Here is a 25,130-nt window from a genome sequence, read left to right on the forward strand (position 1 = left end):
GCCAAATGTTAGGGGCAATTGTAGCATAACCTAATCAACCCAAGACCAACAAAATTATCAATCCTAGGATCGGCAACCCACCGGCTAGGGCATGAAAGCACGAGAATCATTGGATGTATCGAATGAAAGGATTCAAGAGAATGCTCTTCCAATGCAATAGAGATTATCCATGAATCACTAACTCTAATCACATCATCAATCAAACATTAAATACACACATTAACCGCACCAAAGTTTAACTTGCCCACACAGAAGGTGAATGGTGCTAGAGTTTCATTAAACACATCCACACAAAAGAAAACAATAGGGCACATACACTAATCACAAGATTAAGAACCAACTTTATCAACCTAATTAGAGGTGTTAAATACCGTAAATCAAGTGCTCATAGAGGGATAATAAGCAAGAAGTCATCACAGACACTCAAGCCTAGAGTAATGAGAAGGTGAAACTACTTCATGACATGATGGAATATAGAAGAATTAAAATTAAAGAATAAAGTAGAGATTATATTAAGAAATGGTTCTCTAATTAAAATGGATTAGTACTAGACTTGTAAGCATGGGCATTAAGCTCAAGGCTAGGACATCCATAAAGTGAACACTCAAGAGAGAGCTCTCAAGAATGGATCCTCAAGAATGAAGCCTCCTTGCATAAAGGCTTTCTTATAAAGGCTTGCACCACAATCCTTTCTATTATGGGATTAAGTTTTAGTCCTCTAGCTATCATATACAATTTGGAACTCCCAATGAGCCCAAAACCTTATACAATGTGGATAGGAAATATTGTCCACGTGCATTAAAATCTCCAACTTGGTGCATAATCGATATCGCATGCATGTGTTAGCTGCTGCTAACACTTACCCATATCTTCTATAGAATCTTATGGTTCAATGGCATAGTAGGAGATTGATTTATGATGTACATTGGAGGTAAGTTTTCCATAGACAACATGGTTATGACTCTCTCTTGGATTGTTCTATTCATACGCCTAGCAAAACCATTTTGAGTAGGTGTGTACGGTGTAGTTAAAAACCATCTAATTCCTTCTTTTCTACACAAATTCTGAACTCAATGGAGATGTACTCTCCTGCATTGTCACTACAGAAACCTTAAACTTTTTGCATGTCTAGTTCTCTACCATTGCAAAAACCTTTACGCACCTAGCAAAAACTTCGTCTTTCCTATTCAAGAGGTAGGACCACACCTTCCAAGTAGGTCTGTCTATGAACATCAAAAAATATAATGCCCTCCTAGAGATGTATGTGGCATAGGCATAGATACATCACTATGTACCAAGTCTAGAGAATTTACCAACTCTATGATCAATGGAAAAGTGGTAACTCTAGTCTATTTTCCATAAATGCAATGCTCACACAAACTAGAATCAAAATATTTTAGGACAAGTAAGTAGTCCAAACATTGAAGTTGTTTTATTCCTTTCTAACTCATATGACCAATCCGGCTATGCCACAACTTAGTAGAAGGCATCTCGATAATTTAGATGGAATTCTCTTTCACATTACAAACATACAAATATTACAATGAACCAGATTTTTGGTCTTTCAAGATGACCTAATTCCCCTTGCGAATCATCTAAGAACCATTGCCCAATATGCTAGTATAGCCCAAATTATCAAGCTAGCATGTTGACTCTAAGCTTTGTGTCAACTTTGACACATGTCTGACATCTCAAAGCATAAATTTTGTGCCATTATGCATGCATAGCTTCATATCTCAAATGTCACAAATGTCAAGATGATATGAGTATTTAAGAGAAACCATGCATAGAAGCATAACTGGAGAATTATTCTCTATTAGAGCCCAACTCGTGGCACCATGTGGGAAAGGCAGATCTATAATCAATCAATTTCACTTTGAGTCCTATCATTATGTCTATACTCTCCCTCTCTATTCTCTTTCTCTTGGCATTATTGAGATGATGCCCATCTGGGTGAAAGCATGTATTGTTGGTACCACTACTTTACTTTTTGGTAGTTGGCTTAGCAAAACGTAGGACACGGTAACTTTTTGCATATCTTATCAAAATTTTGTGGACATTGCAATTTTTTATTTTCCTTATCAAAAGCTTTCCAATGATATACAACATGGTTGGTATGTCCATACGGGACACATGAAATTACGATCCTTAAGTTTCTATCAAAGTAGTGTCCAAGACACCACTTTTTGGACAACCAATACATGTTGTGGCCCATCTACACATGAGCACATGAAATATTTGTAAACCCCGAGTTTGGCTTAAGGGGGCATATGTTAGGGAAGCCCAACTTGTGGCACCATGTGGGAAATCCCTCTAGCCACCTAGCAAGAGATGATGACATGATCCAAGAGAAAAAGGATACAACCCATTTGGACAATGATTGTAAAGCACAAAGCCTATATAGGGATATTTCTAATCAATCAATTGCACTATAAGTCCTGTCATTGTGTTTATACTCTCCCTCTCCATGATCTTGATCTTGATATAAGAGAACCATAATCACCATCTCTCTAACCCTAACCCTAACACCATGCTTAAGTTAAAGCTTCACCCTCCATAGCCTAACGCTAATCATTGGTGATTAGGGAGTACGCTAGAGAGGGGGAATGGGAAACACACCCGACACACAAAAAGATACCCCTATATAGACCAGGGTATTCATAGCACCCCTGTCCTCTCAAAAACACCTTCGAAAAAAACAACTTTCACGAGCAGGGCCTTGCCTGCACTCTACCTGATGCACCTACCGCCAACAAGATCACCCACCTACACGCTCATAACACTGCTAGTGATCCCGACCCTCTCAACCCACACGACTCCTCTTACTCACCCTCTCTGTGCACATACACATGTCGTCGATTCGGGGGGGCACACACACTTCCACACTGCCAACACCGCACGACACGAACGAGAGCCAGAGAAAGAGAAAGGGGGAAGGGGAAATCAACACTTGATAGGGGAAAAGTGGGTTTGATATTGCTTCAAAAACTAATTAAAAATTTCAAAACACCACGGCCATGGCTATCTCAAAAAAAAAACTTTCACTCCACAGGTGCAATCCTCCATATAGGGAGCTCCCAAAAAACTTGCCGCTGCTGGACATACACTATCCTTGATCTAGAACCGCGAATCGAGTCTTCAACTGTCATCATCATTCTCCATTCGCCCCTGCGAGGAAGTGCCTTGGCAAACTCTTCCTACTATTTCACTTCCAAACTGCTATGCCGTGCTTCACCACCTCGTGTTGCTTTGATGAATTCCTCGTGCAGCTCTGATCATCGATTGCATAGGCCGCTCCTTTGTTTCTCTCAATCTCCTTCTTTCTCTCTAAGTCCCCAAGAAAAAAAACCCTTCCTTGCATCAAAAAAACGTCACTCTCTCTTTTTCCCTCTTTCTCTTCTTTTCCTTTTTTGGCCAAGAAAAATGTTTTTCTTTTTTTTAGCAATAGCGCCTGGCGCTACTGCTCCAAGCCTCTCTTCCCTTTTTCCTTAAAATTCCTCCTAGCCTTTAGAGGCTTCATTAGAATTTTTTAAAAAAAAACCCAGTTCACCTTTCCTTTTTGCACCTATAGTTCAAGGGCTTTTCTGCATTCCTTTCACATGGTGCCGGTGCTTCACATGCTCGGGTTCGCCCATAAGCTCTTCGGCCATGCCACATGGGAGATTCACTTTGCCGACCCCAAAATCATGGTGCTTCTCCATCATTTAAAGTCACCATGGCCTCGGGTACCACATCCCAAAATGGGAAAAACCATCTGAACCCTTCCTGCCGTGATTGTCTGCAGATGTGAACTTGGCATATCTTGGTGCCTACGACTCCGATCAATGAGCCACAAATTTTGGTTGACTCCCCCCACCTTGCATGCAATTTTTTAGAATCCCAGTGAGCTCTAAAAAATCATGTTGGTGCGTCTATCAATGCGGACCGATGAGCACATACCTGACCCCTGTAAATATTCCATAGGCCATTACTTGCCCGTGTGAAGCTCGATTAACAATCCAAAAAGGTCACCATGATCCATAGCTCGAGCTTTACAAGCATAACCCGAATCCCATTTTTGGCCACTTGTCCGTACCTGCCCTGCTCGTCGAAGATCTCCAAAGCATTCCATCTTCAGACAATCATAACTTTCACACCGGAATTCCGTTTGATGATCCGTTTGGACGGGCTCATGGAGCATCCCAAAGACCATATTCTAGAACATTGACTCAGCATTCCGGGCACCTTTACTTGCTATTCCACTTGGACCATTCTGGGGCCTTTTTTGGCCTAAAAAAGCACGTTAGACATACACTTCTTCCATGACATTCTCTCTCAAGGCCTTCATTCCTGCTTTAGCCCTTTGCCATGTGTGTGCTAGCACCCATAGCTTGCCATAGAGCACTTCCCTTCATAGACCAACTTTGGTTGCACCATCATTGCCCACCCCCCTGTTGAACATTCATGTTCAACCAAAAGTAGCCTTATTGAACTTGAAACTTGCAACACTTTGCAAACACCCAAGCACACTGGAAAACACACCACCATATGTATAATATGTAGAAAATTGTATGTATGTTACTCTTGAGCCCTTTCAGGTGGGTTGCCCAACCCCCCTAGTCATAATTTGACTTACATCAAGCACTACTCCCCTATCAAAGTATAGCTTGAGCCGTACACCATTTACTCTGTGCCTGAGAAGCTTACCATTGGCTCTCACCAGTTGATAGGTCCCATTTAAAAAGGCCTTTTGTACTTTGTACGGACACGCCCGTTTCTTTTTGAACTTCTTTTGGAAGGTGAAGTCCAAGTAGCTCGCATACTTCATGACTAGGTCCTCTTCTTCTATCTTTTTTTCTGGCAGACTCTCATTGACTTTGGCCATTCTCCTTTCCCGCTGCTTCACATAGTAGTCTGTTGCTACCTCTCTATCCATCTCCAATGCCTCAAGGCCGACAATTCTATCTTGTAAGACAGCTTGTGGAGTGGCATTGATGCGCCACATACCTTTTAAAGCACCCAACTGTGCATGCACTAGTAGCACTGCCTCCTTACAATAAACCAATTCTAATGTAGTAAAGTTGGTTGCCACTTTGTAGGACGTCCTGTAGGCCCATAGACACTTCTCTAGATTGATCTCCCATTCTGTCTCGTGCTTATACACATACTTCGTGAGCATTTTGATGATTTTTCCATTGGCACTCTCCACAAGACCATTGCATTGGGGATGATATGGCGAGGAAAACCGATGTTGAATCTTTACGTTTTTCACCAATGTCTACATAAGCTTCAAGGTTTGCACCACACCTTTAGTTTTTCCACCACATTGAAGGAGGTGGAAGATTTTTTGAGTACACAACACCACTCCTCTCTCTTCACATGTTTGAACTGGATCTCTCTAAAGAACTTCAACAACTTTTTGATGTCAAAGAACCAATGTTTTAAGAAATCACACTTTACCTACCATTGGCCTAGCGGTTGCTTGATGACCAATAACGCATCACCTTTGACCACCAACCTAGAAACACCAAACTCGACGCATTGTTTCAAACCTAGATAGAGGGTGAGATATTTTCTTCATTGTTGGTATGAACATCCTCCAAATCATAGGCTTTTGAGAATATTACTTTGCCGTGTGGACCGTGTATCACCACACCTCCACCAGCTTTTTTTATCACCCTCCTATATGCACCATCAAACCACATGGTAAAAGCTCCCATCAGGTCGGGCTCCTCTTTGGCTTCATCTCGTACCACTCTTGGATAAATTGGTAAATCCATAGCTTTGCTGACCAAAACATCCGCGAAATGGGACCGCCTTGCATGGTCGATCTTGAACTTGAACTCAATTTCCTGCAACTCTATCACCCACTTCATGATCCGCCTCCCTGGCTTTAAGTGTAACACCACTTCAGGCAATAGATTGTTAGCCGTCAACACATAGAACTTACGCACAATGAGGTGCACTTTGAACTTTCTACAAGCAAAAACCAATGCCATGACCCGTTGCTCCCCTTTAGTGTAAGACACCTCTCCAGGACTTATCACCCTTCTTTCAAAGTAGATGGGTTTATAGCTCCTTCCTACCTTCTACAATAGCACCGCCCCAATAGCCACGGTACCTATCATCATTGCCACATAAAAATCATCCTCTTGGTTTGGAGGGCGCACAGTTGACAGCTGACACAAATTTCTTTTACCCTGTCAAAAGCTTCTTGAGCATCTTCATCCCATTCAAAGCCATGCACCTATTGAGCCCTTTTTTGGAGAGGATACACATACTGTGATAGCATCCAGAAAAAATGCGACAAGTACTTTAGCTTATGTACAAAGGAGGGAAAGCCTTGCGTACTGGAGGGAGGCTCCATCAAGACTAGCACCTTGACCTTTTCCGGATCTACCTCAATTCCATTTTGTGACACCACATGGTCTAGCAACTGCACTCGAGGTTGTGCTAACTTGCACTTCCTAGGGTTTATCTGACCTCCTTCTTTGTCCAACCTTTGAAAACATAGCCACAATTTTGACAAATGATCCGCCCTTGAGCTATAACATCAAATGTCATCTATAAAACTCTAATGAACCTGCCCAAGTAGGGACCAAACACCCTATCCATCCAGTCTTGGAAGGTGGCATAGGTATTCACTAAACCAAATGAGATCCTCCGATACGCAAAGCATCCCCATGGAGAGATAAATGTCGTCTTTAGCTGGACTTCAAGAGCAATTTTTTTGCATTCCTTTCACATGGTGCCGTTGCTTCACATGCTCAGGTTTGCCCATAAGCTCTTCGATCATGCCACATGGGAGATTCACTTTGCCGACCGCAAAATCATGGCGCTTCTCCATCATTTAAAGTCACCATGGCCTCGGGTACCACATCCCAAAACGGGAAAAACCATCCGAACCCTTCCTGCCGTGATTGTCTGCCGATATGAACTTGGCATATCTTGGTGCCTACGACTCCGATCAATGAGCCACATATTTTGGTTGACTCCCCACCTTGCATGCAATTTTCTAGAATCCCAGTGAGCTCTAAAAACTCATGTTGGCGTTCCTACCAATGCGGCCCGATGAGCATATACCTGACCCCTTGCAAATATTCCATAGGCCATTACTTGCCCAAAGCCAAATTAACAATCCAAAAAGGTCGGCATGATCCACAGCTCAAGATTTACAAGCATAACCCTAATCCCATTTTTGGCCACTTGTCCGTACCTGCCCTACTCGTTGGAGATCTGCAAAGCATTCCATCTTCGGACAATCATAACTTTCACACCGAGATTCCATTTGACAAGTCGTTTGGACGAGCTCATAGAGCATCTCAAAGACAACATTCTAGAACATTAACTCGTCATTTCGGGCATCTTTAACTACTATTCCACTTGGACCATTCTGGTGCCTTTTTTGGCCTAAAAATCCGCGTTAGACATACACTTCTGCCACGACATGCTCTCCCAAGGGCTGTATTCCTGCTTTAGCCCTTTGCCATGCGTGTGCTAGCATCCATAGATTTCCATAGAGCACTTCTCTTCATAGACCAACTTTGATTTCACCAACACTTATGCATTCACTAACCCATCATTCTTTACGGGGAGTATTGTTGAAATTGACACACGAATCAATGATCCAATTTTGTGCATCAAGAGACAATAATACATTTGGACTCAAATTAGTAACAAATATCATGACTTCTGACGATTGTGGAAACATTGAGATCCTCAATCTTCACACTGCTTCTTGGAGGTTTATCCAAAATTGACAAGAGCAAACACAAGAGAGTGAGACTATAAATTTATCACAAAATGTTTGTAAAATTTTTGGCAGAATCTCCTCTATACAGAGATCAAAATCATGAACCAAATCTCAAAAGATCAAGGCATAAATTGTAACAGAGTTCTTGCAAGGCATAAAATTGTATATGCTGCTCAAAATCATTATCGACAAAAGACTATCAACTTCCTTCTATACATATCCTATGGCAAGGCCACGAATGAAGATCTCTGGCAACCTAATCCATCTTGCATTGAGTAACCTAGCCCTTAGTGCTTGGCTTCAAAAAGACTCTCCTCATGCAATGACCCTCACAAAAGCCTACGTAGACACAATAATCCATACTATCATAAAGGGATCTTCTAGCCGAGTCTCAAAAATGGCCAATATTGACAAAACAAGCTAAAATTGATTCTACAATGTATGCACTCAATAGGTTCCAACAAGTGTGCAATCAAAGATTGCAAAACTGAGCTCCATGCGAGGAGTAAAATGCTCTCAATAGAGCTCATAAAATAAAAACTATGACAACATATGCAAAATCTAGTGAGTAAAAAACTCTCCACTAGAACAATCATGGCTCTCAATGCCAAAGATGCTCGTATATCTATTGTGTTAAAAGAACTTGTGACTATCTCCATCTGTGTAAAATTGTATTTGAGAGTTGTCTTTGCAAAACCATTGCTGAGAAAATAAGGGCAAGTGGCACCTCTAAAGCAATATCTTCCAATATTTCTCAAGACACAAGATCAACACCACATATGGCATTAAAATAACCACAATGCAAAGACAAGTGATATCTTGGGAATTTGCAAGAACACGCCCACCCAAAAGACTACCATGGAAACTATAAGGCACATGCCTTTGAATGGATATATATCACATGCCAACCAATGCACATGAGTAATAGAGCTTCCCTCTTCACCAAATAAATCTTCAAAACCACAAATTTTAATTGTATACACACCACCAAGCAAGGGATCTTTCACAACCTAGTATACACCGAAATGCATGCGGGATGCCATATCATGTACCCTACGGGAAGTAGACTTTATTGCCAAACCATGACTCCAAAAGGGATTCTTTCAAGCCTCAGAGTTCTTTGCATTTTTTGAAAAAAAATTCTAAAGGCCACAAATTTCAAATCTATGCACCTCTATGTGCAAAATTGGCGCAAATGGCAAGCTACCATGGCACGACTACACATAGTCAAGGTTAGTCGGGGGCAAAAATCTACATGAACGAGCATGAAGAAGGAACAATGCGATAAACCTATATATTTTTGAATTTTTTTGTATTTTTACATGAGCTTAAGTTATATACAAGTGACACGCTTATGGGCATCCAAGGCCACCTGGTAGCTGGTGCTATACTAGTGACTTGCATTGCATGTACATGTGCTTGCTAAAACAAGCTAAAAATCCCACAAAAAGAGATCCCACACACCCTTTTGACATCGGGCATCATGTCCATATGTAAAAATTTACAAAAAATGGGTTGTTCAAAAAGCATGCTACATAGTTTGCCAGACCCCTAGTCTGCTAGAGCATTCATGCGTAGCAATACACTATGTACAAGCTTATGAACAAAGATACATCATGTACAAAATAAATTAGCCCCTTATCATGATCAAATGGAAAATTATTGTCCCTTACATCCATCATGCACACATTATGGCATCCTTCAAAGTCACAAAGGACAATCATCAATCACTACTGAGCTCCAACCATTGATGTCCATGTCATACAAACCAAAAGACCATGGATCGGCATTCTCACCACCTTGAGATGTATCACTCACATCAGGTCAAGACAAAGCATCTACTGTATCTATGTCATCGTGGATGCCCCAACGTTGCAAGTAACAATCCTCTTCAATATCCACACATGCACGTGAGGTTTCCTAAGCTTTTTCACCCTTGACAATGCATGGCACACATTGACTTGCATCTCCTCATCCATCTCAACTTGTGAATCATCAAAGCTCCAATCAGGATTTCCATCACAATTCACATTACTCAAACCGACCTCTTGCTCACAATGAGAGAATAACTAGCACAAAACGAAATGCCACCAATAGCACCATCAACATCACAAACAGCAATCTCAGCATCCCAAATGGGTCCACAGGCCCACAAATCATCTGGATATCATGTCAGCTCATTTGAATGAGGAGAAAAATATTACTCATAATCTCAACATGCATGTCATTTTCACCACAAGTAGGAGAGCCAATAAGCATGTGATCGAAATACATAGAAGTATGAAAGACCTCATCTTAACAAGCATTCCTATAGGAAACCAAATGAGCCATGTCATTGCTTTCTTTTTCATACATGCACTCCAAGGTTTTTTTTCTTTCACAATAATACTTTCACATAACTCCACACTAAAATCTACATCATCAAGAGACAAAGAGTCATCTTTTGCATCTGACTCAACCTCATCATAATTGCTACAATCATCACTAGCAACAGAGTTGCTCTTGTGTGAAACCCATGGAGAAGTAGAAGAGTGATTTGACATCTTCCATCCATCTACCTTGCTTCAAGAAATTAACAATGCTTCTCGCACCAACAAGTCAGTGCAAGCAACTTCAATGCTCAAACATCCTAGAAAAGTACCAATGAACAAGAAATTTTCTACCTTTCCATCTAAAACCATATCTTGAAGAATCTCTAGCTCCTGCTTTAGAGCAAAGCCTCATATAGTGCATGTTGAACATTGTTATGTTTCTTAGCTTCAACTCATTCATCATATCATTCATCCTCAACAAGGTATCATTGATCTTGACCACGGTTGCACTTATGTGTATGAACCACCAAGGCTGAAGGTAGCACAAGCCAACAATCCTTAGCTTGGGTACCAAAACATTGTTGGGAGAACAAGTGCAAGGGGCACCTCTATAGCAATGTCTTCCAATAGTGCTCAAGACACAAGATTAGCACCACATATGGCATCAAAAGAACCCAAAAAAATCCACAACTCAATGACAAGTGATCTCTTGAGGGTTATAAGCGCACATATACCCAAAAGACCACCAGGAAAACTAAGAAGCACCTTCCTTGGCATGGATTTATAGCACATGCCAACCAATGTACATGAGGAACATAGCTTCCCCCTTTAGCATATAACTCTTCAAAACCACAATTTTGAAGTATAGACACACCACCAAACAAGAGAGCTTCTATAACCTACCATGTATCAAAGTGCATGTGGACTGCCATATCATGTACCCTATAGGAAATAGCCAGTATCTCCCAAACTATAACTCCAAAAGGGATTCTTTGAAGCCTCAAACATTATTTTCATTTTTTGAAACAAAATTTTTGAGGCCACAAATTTTAAATCTATGGACCTCTATGTGCAAAATTGGTGCAAATAGCAAGCTGCCATGGCTCGACTACACATAGGCACGCTAGTCAATGGAAAAAACTACATGAGAACTCATGGGCACCCCCAAGGCCACTTGACTGCTGGTGCTATACTAGTGACTTGCATTGCATGTACATGTGCTTGCAAAACCAAGACAAAAAGCCCACAAAATGAGATACCACACACCCTTTTGACATCTAGCATCATGTCCATATGTACAAATTTACAAAAAATGGGATGTTCAAAATGCACGCAACACTTTCAATGGCTATGCATAGGGAATACCACACAAACATAAATCATGACCAAACGCATATGGAAATCCAAAAAAAATATATCAATAATGGATAAAATTGTTGTTGACAAAAATATGTAACGTGCCATCTACTACCAATAATCTCCCTCTATCTCGCTCATTGTGATGCTAAGAACGAATGTCACTGATGTTGCAAAGATGTTGATGCCAATTTCCACCATTGAACAAAAATTCCCTACTGATGTGGAGCACCAAGATAGCTGATGTGCTCTCTCTCTCACACACACACTCACTCTCTATGCAATAGTGGCCAATGCTAGAAATTGGAGGAAATTTTGATGCCAAATAGCTCCATGTGCTTGACAATTTTTTGTCAATACAAAGAATGTTGAAAGTGTGATCCATGAGATAATAAGATATCACAAGGGATTGATGCTACTCTCCAATGCCAAAGAGATGTGTGTTTGAGTGTAGTACACAATGCTACTTCTTGCTTATTCTCCATGAGAGAATAAGCTATCACAAGGGATTGATGATGCTCTCCAATGCCAAAGAGATGTGTTTTTAGTGTAGGACACAATGCTACTTCTTGCCTCTCACTTTTTTTCATGTTATCCAAAAATTGTGTGTGTGTCATTCTACGCACACAATCACACCCCTCTTTGCCTTTGCCTCAACTGTGTGTGGGTTTACAATGAGTGAGACTAGGAAGCTCTTTCCCTCTCTTGTCTTCTCTGTATTGTAGCACTACAATGAGTCTTACATTATGACCGTGCATTTTTCTATTTTCAACATTGTGTAAATCTTGCAGAAAATAACTTTATAATGCCCCCTTTGATTACCTATTGTACCTTTTTCACATTGGTTCTTGAATAGAACACATATCTAAAGTAGCCAAGATGTGTTCCCATTCTAGTGGCTCTAATGCTTCTAAAGAAATGGTTCTAGGATATAATCTTTATCTATGATTTCCCTTTCTAAAATACACTCCTCTCGCTTTAAACTTCTACATTGCAAAGCTCCACACATGCATAGTTCTTTAGGCTAACCCAACCATGGTAGAAGTTCTGATGTGCTATCATAGTAGAAACAAACTCTGAGTCTAGAGGGGTTCGGTTCACGTCCTTGTAACTATGGTCCTTAAGATTGTTTATCATAATGGTTCCATGTGTCTCACATAGATATAGTCATAACCCCAATCTTGGACCATTTTCAATTGCCGCATGAATGGTCTTCCTAGAATGATGTCATAGTTGTTCTTCTTGCCAAAGTCAACAATAGAAAAAGTGTGTTCATATTCAATGCCACAAGAAGTAACAACTACTTTTTCTAGCAGTCGTAGGGGCTTTTCCATGTGTCCGTCTGCAAGATGCAGTTTCATCCTGGTAGCTATCAATGTTGGTTTTCCCCATTGTTTCCAGGTCTCTTTTGTTGTGATGGCAACACCAGTTCCATTGTCAAGGATTGCCATGGTTTTTATACCTTAGAATTCCACAAGAAGAGTGTTGTTCCCATCTTCTCCCTCATAGTACTCACCTACTTTGTTCAGAGGTATTGGTCTTGTGTTCAAATTAGGTCTTTCAAGATCTTGGATCTCCTCTTTGATCCTCATGTTGAGTCTCTTACCCCAAATTTTTCTAGACATTCTCCTACTTTTGAGCACATGTTTGGTCAAATTTGTAACAATTTTGCTAATGTGATTGTACAAGTCATTGGTGTTGACAAAATATCCACTAATCCCAAGATTCCACCTTTGGTGCTTAATTTCTATGGGATGGCATGACCTTGATGTCGGACTTTGCTTCATACTCTCCCATGTAAGATGGTAGAGTCCTTAATGACTATGGTCGAGATTGTGGTCGACTCTCTATGGAAATCTATGAACCTATGTCTCCATAATGTGATTGCAAATCTAGATTCAATTGTGATCCTGCAATTCCTCTATGGGAGTAGAAGGTAATGTGTTCCTTCTGTCTTTTTCCTCTTCACTACTCTCCATAACTCTTGTGGCCAACGGTCCTCCACTATCGTTAGATATGGTGAAAATTCCCTAAAAGGTTGCTCTATTGTATTTGGAACAATCCTCGGATCCTGTGGCTCTAATTTTGGTCTTTCACCATTTTTATTTTCTTGTGTCGGCTCACTCTCATGCAATCTTTCCATTGCTTGAGTTACTTTTTCTTGATGTGTAAGCTCATGCACAGATGAAATGACTATGTGTGGACTCTACTTTTTCGTAGGAAGTTCTTGCAGTACTTATGCTACTTGAACTAATTTTTGGCACATTTCTAGTCTCTGTTTCTCTAATTCATGATATGGATAGGTCATCCATCTTTACTCTTGGGTTTGATTTTTTTCTAGCCGCGCTTCATAGGCTTTCAAGAGGGAATCTAATAGCTCATTAACCTTCTCGATCAACATTGATCCTCCGGAACTAGCACTTCTCAATTTCTTTTCCATGGATGGTTCTTTTGGAGGTTGAGACATCCGTGTAAGAGGAGGTCCCTTTCCTCATGTTGTTGATAGCCGTTTTTCGGCTTTCCATAATTGCCATAGTAAGCTACCTCACCCTATCAAATCACTCAAACATTTTGGTTATCCCTACCATTTCACTGTACGTAGGCGTGTGTGAGTTAGGGACTTTTCCCATATCTTCTTAAAAACCCTCAGCTAGCTAGTCACAAGGCTAGTTGAGCCAAAAAAATATAAAAAAATAAAAAAATATAAGTATATTATGGCCCATTTGTGTGTAAATATTTCATTGTATATAGGGCCTAAATAAAAGGATTTTTCATAATTATTTTGGTATTTATTTAAATATTTCTACCTATGGTGTGTTATTTATGCTATGTACATTGACTCACCATTACCATACTTTTTCTTACCATGTTGCATACTCTTTATTCCATATAAAAATAATTTCATGCAAGCTTCTCTTATTTTTGGTGTAACTCCATCCCAACAGATATCCAAAAAAAACTAGTTTTATTTATGTGTATATTTTTTCACTATTGTGATTTTTCCTTCCTACATCTATTCTCTATTACTCTCATAAATTAGAACACCAAAAATATTCATCTTTTTATGGTAGACTTATAATGAGAGAGATTTATTTTGACCCCTTTATATTTTTTCCACCTATATTATTTATATTTGATATGTACCTATTTTTTTAGACCCCTCAATATTTGATTTTCTTAGTTGTACTATTCACTTATAACATGATCTCAACAATATCTTCAATTATAGACCTACCAAATAAGGTCAAGGGTATGTGAAATTCATGCATGCACCATAGGGAGCTCACTCTTGAAGGTATTCAAAAGAATCATCCAAAGAAGGACCTCACAAGGACCTTGGGCAGTGGAAAAACAGTCGGTTTTGCTGAATTTATCAAGATCACATGCTCCCCAAATTTGAAAAGGTGATACAAACAAAAGTTATAGCTCGTGAGCTGAGCTTTCACCTCAAATTTTTTTATATTTGTTTGAGCTACGAGCTCTGAGCTAGGATTTTATTTGTGGACACTAGTTTGCCCATGCTATGCAGCCACACTCCCTCTTCCACTTTATCATTTTCCTCTTTCACACACACCTCTCCACTCATCATCCCCACCTCTCTCACCACTCCTCTCTGCACCCTACTCACCTTCTTATAAACCTTGAAGAATAAGAGAAACCATGGTGAACTCATGTTTCCTACACACACTTCCATTCCAAAATTGACCACCTAGTCTCATTTTTCCTCATCCATATTACCCATATCTATCAAAAAACCATAAAATTCAGCCTCTTCTCTTGAAAGACATCATCATGGTGATTGATTACTCATATTCAATTACATTGGCTCCCAAAGTAAGGTCAAGAGTGAAAAAAACGTACCGTCAAAGCTAGTGGACCGTCAACAAGCGTCAAAATTGACGCTTCTCAAGACACTTGGAGCATCAACATTGTAAGAAATCCATATTTTCTTACCTATTAAGAGTTTTTTCTTCCTTATTTGTATCCTACTTGGATAATCCCATTGTAAATATCCAATTCCATTTGTAAATCAATAAAATTACTAACTCTACTAATTTACTAACACTAACCTACTATGAAAAGTCCTATCACCTCCACTTCTCTCCTCTCTCTCTTCTTCATCTATCCACACCAACTTTTTGATAATTCCAAGCAAAAGAAATTAGATAAGTGCTGAAAATCTAACCCAACCATGGTTAGAGGAGTAACCCTAGCCCTCAAAATTGCTATAAAAGGAGGGTGTAGCTAGCACAAAGGGAGAGCCATAAGCAAGAGCACTATGCTATAGCTTGAGAAGCCAAGCTCAACCTCTCTAGAAGGAGCTCTTGAGTGGAAGCTCATTGTCGTATACTTGTGCATGTGTTGTAATAGGGGTGATCAGCACGGGAACTCTATGCCATTGTAAGAGAGAGAGCGATCATTCAATTGAGAGTGGAAAATCTATCATTCCTCCTACTAGTGTAAGCCCAACATTTGTTGAATCAAGGAGGTTGGATTTGGACTAAGCTTGGATACTTTGTCTCTCTTCCAACGTGAAGTAATGAACAACAATGATGTGTAAGTGTCTTGGTGATAGTTTTAGTTCTTGATAGCTTGTGTCTGGGTGTTGTCATCAATTTAGCCATAAATCCCACATATTGTAAGAGGGCGACAGGGTGGAGAGGACTCCCCTGGCCTTAAGACAGTGATTGGGGTGGATTTTATTGTGATGTGTCGTGGTGAAATTTACTCAAGCTATGTTGAACAAATACTAATCTCACTTTGATCGGTCATGACAGATTTGTAAGAAGGTATTAATGCAACAAGCATCCCCTCCCTCTTCTCTCTCTTTCTTACATATATAATTGTGTTTGCTTCATCATTGCCGATACATTTCAAAGCAGCCCAAGCTCTCTCTCTCTGTCTCTCTCTCTCTCTCTCTCTCTCTCTCTCTCTCTCTCTCTCTCTCTCTCTCTCTCTCTCTCTCTCTCTCTCTCTCTACGCGTCCTAGTTCGCATCCAAAACTAGGTGGTGCCCCAAATTTGTGTAGGGTTAGGTTGCGGGTTTGTGTGTGTGTTTGTTATTTTTTCCAACCCCAACCCAATTGAGCAGCACGGGAGCCTCGAAGGGTGTTTAGAGGCCGCTCTTCTTGTTGCCCGGCCCCGGACCGCGTCAAATTGGTGCCCCCACTGAGGACGGCTTGTGTATTTTTGTGAAGGCTCAACCTTTAGCATAATCAAGTAGCTTGCATGAATCACGAGAATTTGTATGATCCCTTCATTCCCATTGCAAGGAAAAAGGTACACATAATTGTTAGTACTAAGTTGCAATTTCAACGTGTAATTCGTAGTTTCAGGTCCTCTTAGGTTGGCAGAGATAAACGCATTAATAAATCCTTTTATTTTGCCTCTCATTAGGTACGACCTTAGTTTGGACGTCTATATTTTTGTTTTGTTTTAAGAATAAGGTCATGCATAGACCATGGATAATGGCCCAAGAATAGAGGTTTTCCCCTTTCATTTCACTCCACACATTAGAATAAACATTGAAATTAGTAGAAAAATCCATTTTCAACAACGTATGGTGCACAAAGAGTAGAAGAAATTCTCGCATCACCAAACTCTGTCATCCTGCCTCTTATTGATTATCATAGGTCATTTGATGTGAATATTTTTATTTTGTTTTAGAATAGATTGCAATTTAGAAAACATTATTGTGTAATTTTTTTAAGAAAGAAAAACAAAAACCTGTTGTCACTTTGAAACTGATTCAGTGAAGGCCCAATGCCAAATGTCCGGATATCCTCTTTTCTTTGGAGAGCCTAGAGAGGATGCAGAATTATTGTTAGCAAATTTCAAGATGTCTTGTCATATCAAGAGGATAGTAACTGATCAAGAATGTGTAGAGATGTTTGAGGTGGTCCTTAGGAAAGATGCTAGCACTTGGTTTGACTCTTTACCTGAGGAAGTTAAAGGGAATTACACGGAAGCTGTGAATCATTTCAGAGATACTTCTTTGATCCCCAAAACACTCAAAAGCTATGGCAAGACATTGTTTCTCATAAGCAAAAAGACTTAGATGACTACTACTTGTACAAGCAAACGTTTCTACGTCTTTGGGCTGTATGGGTGAGAAATGTTGCTAACCCTGGTGATGGTGCAGAGTTTCTAAAGAAGGAGAGGTTCATAGCCGGGACTCTTTCATGACCTTAAGATAAAAGTTGAGGCCGGTGCACCTGCTACCTTTGAAGCAGCTGAAACTAGGGCTGTTGAGAAATATAGGAAACTCAAGTGCTTAAGGGGGGAGGTTCCAATAGAAGGTCTTAGACCCAAAGCTAAGTCACAAGCATCAACATCTAGGGAGCTTCCTGAGGTAACGGTGAAAGTGATTGAGAAGTTAAATGAATCTTTAAGCAGCTTGTCAATTCACCTTGCACAAGATGTAGGTCCAAAGGGACAAGCAAAGAACTCTGAAGAGCGAGATTCACGACCTAGGAGAGTCTTGCAATGTTGGAATTGCGGTGAGTCTGGACATGGGATGTATAATTGTTCTTGGCCCCGTGGGGAGCCAGGGAGACCTAACTTGAATTACCCAGTTGTCATAATAATCAATATCTAATTCTCCTAAATGATTTTCTCATATTAAACTGATCATTTAATGTGGGGAAGTGCCAAGGGAGAAAAAGCTAGAATATTGGTTAAGTTAGCAGACCGGCCCCAGTAGGGATCCAAAGGAGGGAAAATAGGGATCCAAAGGGGGGGCCATCTGCAAAAGAGACATGTGAAACAACGGGCTAAAAAGACCCTAAGGTTCAGCCCATTAAGACTTCCAAAATGCTAAGGTTCCAAAATTCAAAGGTTGTGTCCAAAGGTCAACCTTAGGGAAAATTGGATGCTTAGTGTGTGTGCCCAAAAAGTCTTTCTGCATCCCTACATGGGAGGGGGCGAGCCCCAAAGCTAGGGGATGAGAGAGAAAACCACACACACACACACAGGCTCCCTTTACACAAAGGGAATGAGGGACACATGTCAGCTCCCTAAGCCAGATGCCCACAAGGTGTGCCCAATTCCTATTGGAAGACCCTTGAAGTGGACCAATGAGAATTAAGCTAGAGTAAATCTAGTTTAATTAATTTAAAAACATTTAATAAAAGAAACCAATAAGAATTAAGTGTCCTAGAAGACTATTGGGCAGTCTCCCAAGGGGTCCAATGAGCATTCAGAAGCCCCATGGCTTGCCTGATTCCTATTGGCCAGGAGGCAAAGGGGTCCAATGAGAGTTTAGTTTAATTATTTAATTATCTAAAGCTCTCACAAAAGGGGAAAGGGGGACACATGTCAGAAGGCTATCACTTATGCTGCTTAATTCCTATTGGCTTGACCTGGGGAGGTCCAATGAGGAAAAAGCCAGCCTAACTTAGCAGCTAGGGCTCGCCCAAGAGAGAGGGGGGGCTGATTTTTGCTGGGCATTCACTCTCTCACTCTCACACTTGACCATGTGTGAAGGAAAAACACTCTATCTCCTCCCAAGCTTTAATGGAGAGCTCATTACCTACTCCAAGCTTGTGAGATAGAAGCCTACATCAACACTCTCTTGGCATGTGGATGCAAATCCAACCAAGAGCCAAGCTTCAATGCATGCTCATCTTCTCTACCAAGCTAATTACTAAGCTAAGCTATGCTAATATGAGTGATTATGTGAGGAGATGTACTTCTTTCTCGTAAGATACTTCTTTTTCCTCTCAATCTACTCTCATACCCTGCTAGCTCTCACCATCTTCGAAGGTGTGTGAGGTCTTGGGTCTGAGAACGGGGATAATTCAAGTTGTGTTTGATTAAGTGTTTTGCTTGGTGTATGAAGCTTCCATCTTCATTGCACTAGCTAGTCTTGAAGGAACACAAAGAATTGTATTGTACAATGTCTCTCTTGATGGGAGAAACCATAATACAAAGCCTTTTGGAGGGGGGACCGGCTCCATGCAAATCCGGTCCTCAACTGTTGTCAATAGTTTAATTGCTCTCTCTTTTGAAAGTATTGTCGATGCTATCTAACTAGGTGTTATGCTTTTTGTTGCTCTCTCCACCCAAGCACTCTTGTAATTATCATTAGGAATCTATTCTAATGAAATGCCCACTATGTTCATGCTAATTTCCGCTACAAATAAGATTCTAGGCCATTAAATGTTACATTGGTATCAGAGCTCAAGGTTTCTCTTTTCTTGCTCAAGAAGGGAGGTCCTCAAGCTAGCTACAAATGGTTGGTATTATTAATTGCCTGTGAGTAAGTAGAATAGGGATTTTCCAGCCTTGCAGTGCGCCTGCCTTTGTGCAGTTAACGGGGCATCACCATCGAGAGATATGGTCTTAATAGTGGAGTCCTACGGGGCTTGCCTACGGCTTAACCACTATTGAGCTATTAGAAGCTTGACAGGAGCCGGTGCTGTTTTGGTGTCGAAAGACCCTCTCTTCTATTCCTTGCAATTAATGGTATTCGAGCCGCGGGTACAGTAGCTTGAGTGCTTTTTCTAAAGGGGTAAAGAGGAGTAGCAACTAGGGCTTGAAGTGCCAAAGTACACCTAAAAAGTTTACACCTAAAAATTGTTAGAATGGCTGACAATATTAAAGAGAGTGAAATTAATGTTGATAACTTTGATTTTGCTCATGAGCAAGCTACTAATGATGCTTCAATGCTTGTTAATTATCTTGTTTCTAGGCTTCAACAAGCCATGGGCAATCCATCTCTCCAAAGTGAAGTGAAATGGCAGCTCCGTGCTCACGGGATTCTCCAAGCTCATCACCATGACGAGAGAACACCTAGGAAGCCTCCTTGTGAGACTACCAAAAGAGGTCTCTCTCCGATTCGGGAAGAAGAAGAGAACCCATATGAAGGGCTCAAGAACTTACTTCTTGATGATGCATCTCCTTCCCAAAGGAGAACTCAAGAGCCCCCACCGAAGGAAAGAGAAAGAAGCGAGTCTCCCGCCACCTCGGCGGAGATGGCTCCACGAAGACGGCGGGCTAAACGCTCTCCATCACCACCAAAGCGGAGAAGACCATCACACTCTTCTCCACGCCATAATTCAAAGAGGGATGATAAAAAGGAAGAGAAGAAAAAGGCGAGAAAGAGGACACCCTCTTCTCCATCTTCTTCATCCTCTTCCTCTCATGAAAGCTATGGTGAAGACGACAAAGATCAAGATAAGAAAAAGGCGAGAAAGAGGTCACCCTCTTCTCCATCTTCTTCAAATTCTTCATCTTCTGAAGAAAGTGATGGTGCAACTTTTGAACCATCAAAAAGAAGAGGCCATAGAAAATCCTATGCCGCATGGAAGAGGTCGTCCAAGCTGAAGAAATTCAAAGAGGGAGGGAAGAGCATCTCTTTCCTTACCTATGATGGCACCTTCGGTGCTACAGACAAGGTTTTGGCCTTTATCTAGCAATTCGATGCGGCGTTTGGAGATGAGGGCTTCACGGAGTCCTCTAAGCTACGCCATGTAGCTATGCACTTTCAAAAGTCCGCCAGACAATGGTGGTCTAGCCTACGAGCCAACGGTGAAGCCCCACGAACATGGAAGGCTTTAAGAGCTTCCATTATGAAGCAGTTTTTGGCCACCTATGCCAAAGACAAAGTACTCACCGAATGGCGAAGCTTAAAGCTCTCTCCCAATGAATCCATCCACAAATATGTAGACAAGTTTTGGGACCTACAACTCAAAGCCACTGTCTTCAAAAAGTTGGATTTTGGAGAGCAAAAGCAACAATTTTGTGCGGGCTTAACCGAAGAAATGGCGGAGTATGTCAACTCCCAAAGGCCACGTACCATATCGGCGGTAATACACCATACTATGGTGGCCTCGCGAATCAATTTCCAAACGGGGGGTAAAAGAAATAATAAGCCCCCGGAAAACAAAGGTACCAATGAGCCTAAGGGGAAGGACAATGTCCAAAAGTCTCCTAAGGGCAATTCCAACAAAGCTAAAGAGAAGGGAGTTTACAAAGGAAAGAATAAACTCTCTCCTGAAGAGCTTGAGCGTTATCGTAAAGATAACCGGTGTTTCAAGTGCGGCGAACAAGGGCATGCGTACCGCGCTTGTCCCCAAAAGAACAACCGCCAAGATCCTCCTAGAGCTTCTTTGGTTGAAATCCAAGAGGAGGAGATTCACCAAACTCACCACAAAGGATCTCCTCTATGCCATGCTTGGGGAAAGGTAAGAGAACATGATGCTTTTATTCTCTTTGACCCTGGTTCTACTCACAATTTCATATCTATGGAGTTAGCCACCAAGCTAGGCATACAATCCTACGAAATGGGAGATATCCTACCCGCAGACAGTGCCTTCAAGGGGCAAGAAGCTTCAGTCACTCCCTTAATCGGGAAATTGAGGCTTCATGTCCAAGGCTATGTGGACAAAGAGGATTTCTTTATCTCTCCTCTCAAGCATGAGGATGTAATCCTAGGGGCACCATGGTTTGACCGTTTGGCTGCCCATGTTAAATTTCCTGAAAGGAGAATCTCCTTTAAGTTCAGGGAAAAGGACATGTATATAGATGCTAGGGAGATGGGTAACACCATCCCCATTGTACATACACCAGCTTTCAACAAGTCAATAAAGAGCTCTATTTCCGTGTACATGATTTTTGTTAAAGATTCTCAAAATGAACCTAATGCTTTAGCAAAAGAAAATAAAAGCAACCAAAAGGAATTAGAGTTATCCAATTTTCTCAAGGGGTTTCAAGATGTCTTTATTGACGACATCCCTGTGAGCTACCTCCTAAACGAGGTAATGACGACCATGCAATTGAACTTCTTCCAGGAAGTTCACCGCCTAACAAACCTCCTTATAGAGTTTCTCAAGCTCAACAAGAGGAGATTATGCGGCAAGTGCATGAGTTAATTGAGAAGGGCATGGTTAGGCCTAGCTCATCTCCATTTTGCTCACCTGTGCTATTAGTGCAAAAGAAAGACGGCACATATCGTATGTGTGTCGACTATAGAGCACTAAATAGGATCACTATCAAGAATAGGTTTCCCGTTCCACGGGTAGAAGACCTATTTGATAAGCTACAAGGATCGACCTACTTCAGTAGGATTGACCTAAAAAGTGGCTATCATCAAATAAGGATAGTTGATCAAGACATTGTAAAGACCGCATTTCGTACTACATTTGGTCTTTACGAATACATTGTCATGCCTTTTGGCTTGACTAATGCACCAGCCACATTTAACCGCTTGATGGAGAAGCTGTTCAGACCTCATCGAACCTTCACTGGAGTGTTCTTTGATGATATTATCATCTACTCTAATTCATTAGAGGAACATAAGCAACACCTCCAGGTAATATTTCAAGTTTTAAGAGAGAATAAACTTTATGTTAATCGAAAGAAAAGTGAATTTTTCTTGCAAGAGATTCAATATTTAGGTCACATTATCTCTCAAGATGGAATCCAAATGGATCCATCCAAGTTAGAGGTAATAAAAGGATGGCCTAAACCAAGGAATCTTCATGAACTAAGAAGCTTTATAGGTATGTGTGCATACTATAGACGCTTCATAGAAAAGTTCTCACAAATTGCGGGACCATTACATGACCTAACAAAGAAAAATGTTAGGTATACGTGGTCTGCTAAGGAGAACAATGCTTTCGAAAAGCTTAAAGAAAAGCTTATCTCTCAACCTGTGCTTACACTACCGGATCTCTCAAAACCATTTGAGGTCCAATGTGATGCTTGTGGTGATTGCCTTGGGGCTGTTTTGCTCCAAGAAGGGCACGCCATAGGCTATGAGAGTCGAAGACTCGACCCTGTTGAGCAAGCTCTAGGCATATACGAAAAAGAACTCCTTGCAGTTCTACATGCCTTAGACTCATGGAAGCACTATTTATTGGGGACTCCTTTTATTCTCCGAACGGATCACCAAAGTCTTAAGTACTTCATGACGCAGACCAAGCTCTCCGACAAACAAATGAGGTGGGCAAATTTCCTTTCGCAATTTCATTTTCATATTGCTCACATTGCTGGAAAGCATAATCAAGTAGCCGATGCACTCTCAAGACGACCGAGAGTGAATGCGGTTTCCATAGCAACTCACAATGATCTATCTTTAATGATAGATGAGTATGCTATTGATCCCGATTTTAGAGATGTGATTTCAGCCCTTGCCTTAGGGAAGAAAGAAGAACCATTTACTTTACAAGATGGCTATCTTCTCTATGGTAATAGACTCTGCGTTACTAACTCACTACGTGAGAAAGTAATGTATGAATCTCATGCTCCCCCATATGCGGGGCATAGAGGGATTCAGTCTACCCAAAAGGGAATTGAAACATATTTCTATGGGCCTACCATGAAAGTGAACATACATGAGTATGTTTCCAAATGTGTGGTATGTCAAAAGACAAAATTTGATAGAGGGAAGCAACTTGGATTGCTTCAACCCTTGCCAATTCCTAATTCACCGTGGGAGAGCATATCCATGGATTTTATCTTTGGATTGCCTAAGTCTATCCATGGGAATACGGGAATATGGACGATAGTAGACAGGTTCAGTAAACAAGCTCATTTTATACCTGTCAAAAAGACTATCAAGGCCCATCAAATGGCAACCCTCTTCATTTCACAAATTTTCAAGTACCATGGCTTGCCAATGTCCATAGTGTCGGATAGAGATCCTAGAATGACTAGTAATTTCTGGAAGGGTCTCTTTGAGAATTTAGGAACAAGGCTAAACTTCTCTTCGGCCTATCATCCACAAACTGATGGCCAAAGTGAAATAGCTAACCTAACTATTCTCGATCTACTAAAAGCCTATGTAACGGAAGTAGATCAAAGATCCCAATGGGAGAAGTACTTACCCTTAGTAGAGTATGCTTACAATAACACTGTACATACTTCTACAGGAAAAGCACCTTTCGAGGTAATTGAGGGAAGATCAAAAAGTCCCTTGCTACTTAAGGTACATGGAAAGATCTTCGCTGCAGATGAGTATAGCCGAGACCTACAAGAATCTTTCCAAAAGATTAAGGATGCTATCTCTATCTCACAGCAAAGGCAAAAGGCTGCTGCTGACAAGCACAGAAGAGCCCAAGCCTTTAAAGAAAACGATTGGGTCTTGTTAAAGTTTCCCAAGGCTCGCTTAAGGCACACGACGGGCAAGAATCCTACGGGCCACCAAAAGTACTATGCTAAACTAGCAAAAAGGTACTATGGTCCCTTCCAGATTCTTAGGCCAATCAATGAGATGGCCTATCAACTTAAGTTGCCCAATCATTGGCTCATACACAATGCTTTTCATGTGAGCCTCTTAAAGCCTTACAAAGGAGAGCCACCTCAAGAACCAACTATTGAAGACCCACCGGAGATCGAGGACCACGAGGAGGTGCTGCAGCCCGAGTCCATTCTCCGACATGAAGACAAGGTATTAAGAGGCGGTAAGACTATCCGCCGATATCTTATTAAGTTTAAGAATTATCCTTTTGAAGATGCTAGATGGATGCAAGGCATACAATTAAAGGATAACCTAAACCTTGTCAATGCTTACAATGCTTCCCAAGAGTAAGCAAATGTACAAAATGTTAAAAAAATGAACAAAAATTTTTGTCTTATAAGACTCTCTTTTTCTTTATTTGTGCACAAAAATAAAGTAGTATGCATGCTTAGATCAAGTTTGTGGAGACGACGTCTCCCAAACACCAAGTAGAGCTTGTCACTCTACTATGGAAGACTGATAGGACTAATGTGCAGACATGCTTGCGG

This window comes from Adiantum capillus-veneris, chromosome 20, assembly GCF_014529385.1.
Source record: "Adiantum capillus-veneris isolate H3 chromosome 20, ASM1452938v2, whole genome shotgun sequence".
Taxonomy (NCBI): Eukaryota; Viridiplantae; Streptophyta; class Polypodiopsida; order Polypodiales; family Pteridaceae; genus Adiantum; species Adiantum capillus-veneris.